This window comes from Ictalurus punctatus, chromosome 6 (assembly GCF_001660625.3).
Source record: "Ictalurus punctatus breed USDA103 chromosome 6, Coco_2.0, whole genome shotgun sequence".
NCBI lineage: Eukaryota > Metazoa > Chordata > Actinopteri > Siluriformes > Ictaluridae > Ictalurus > Ictalurus punctatus.
This window is the reverse complement of record NC_030421.2, coordinates 2765001-2766468: the sequence shown is the minus strand read 5'-3', so window position 1 is coordinate 2766468 and position 1468 is coordinate 2765001. Positions and strand designations below refer to the sequence as shown.

Genomic DNA, 1468 nt, shown 5'->3' with positions numbered 1-1468 from the left:
CTCGGATAAAACCCGAAAATCCAGACTTCAGCCCCGTGTCGACGGCGTCACTTCAAATCCATCGCGGTGGCGTGCGGAGGCAAAATTCCGAGACCGTGTCGCTGTCCAAATACTTATGGAGCTGAATGGGGGGGGGATACATGCGTACCTAAAGGGATATCGCGTAATGGCATCATGCTCTAGGGAAATATGATGAGGTGACTATAACATGAGGTTATAAGTGTATTACTCTGCTTAGGCTGATATCTGCTTTGCTTTCTAAGGAGTAAGGAGTTTTCGGCGTCGACGCATGGGGTTGTCAGATGTTACAGATGTTCGGACGGACGCGGATCCGTTGCCGTTTTCGATGTGCTTCCAGTCGGTAGTCCGATGACGCTGAGACGGCGTAGATTTGCTGTGATGGACAGACTATAGATCGTCTCGCACTTTGAGACTCATACAGCCCTCTTGTGCCGTTTCAGCCCTCCTGCCTCGTGGCTAGCTTGGCACGACGCCCTCCTTTGGGGTGACAGAGTTCCTTTTCGGGAAGCAAGCCATCCTGTCGTAACGTTCCAGGAAGATTTCTGGATTTTTCTTGGTGGAAGTCATGGGTCGCTACCCGTCGTTAAGGCTGCGTATGAGATTACGTAGAGACGCTGCTGGAATAAAGTCGTTCCTAACTTCAGATCCGTCTCGCTGGTCTAAAATGTTCCTTTGTGGAGCTACAGTCGGGGTACGAGTTGAATTAAATAAGATTAAAGAGGGAGGGGGGGAAAAAAAAAAAACTAAACTTGTCTGTCATTAGTTCCTCCGAGTTCCTCCGTTGAAGCTTTTTCCGTGGACTCCACCCTGCCGTTATAAAAACTTCCCGGAGCGTCACATGACGATGTTCCCGTAAAGGAACATAAGCTTCTGATTAAAGCCTTCTCGAGAAAATTTATTTGAGTCAGCAGACGGTTAAAGAGAAAAAGAATGGTCACTGCGCCGGGTTCGGAACATTTCAATTTATTTATTTATTTAAACGAAGAAAGAAAAGCAGACGCCTTGTGTCGGTTCCGAGGCTTGATTTACAGATGGAGTCCTGAGAGAAACTTTAAAGTGTCCTCTTGTGTTTCATTCGTTCACTTCACAGACGAATCAGTAGTGGAAACGTGCAAGACGAGCCGTGTCGTTTTGAACCCTTGTCGCGATCGCAGTAGTCCTGCATTATAAATCTGGAGTTTATCAAAATAAAAAGGAAGGGTGGTCAAGGATTGCGGAAAATTCGAGCGCGTAACGTAACGGACGTCCGGGATCGTTCGACCCTCGAGGAAAGTTTTAGGAGTAATCCGAGTTAGTATTGTGCTTGTGACGCACCAGGTGTTTTTGCAAAGAATAAATAACTACGGGAGAAAAGTAAGAGTCTAGCAGGATTGGATGATGAGTGAGAAGATGTGGAGGTTTGGGGGACGGAAGATTTTGGGAGATAAAGAGATGCAAATCAGCAGAA

The 1468-nt window shown here is 46.9% G+C and overlaps 1 protein-coding gene across 1 annotated transcript in view; it reads left to right on the top strand.

The window, feature by feature from the left end:
* Positions 1-1379: 1379 nt before the first annotated feature.
* fhip1b (FHF complex subunit HOOK interacting protein 1B) overlaps positions 1380-1468 on the top strand; it is a 13447-nt gene continuing 13358 nt past the window's right edge. Inside the window, exon 1 of the mRNA XM_017469926.3 lies at positions 1380-1468. This exon is cut by the window's right edge and continues 33 nt beyond it. The gene's annotated coding sequence lies outside the window, so the exon portion shown is untranslated.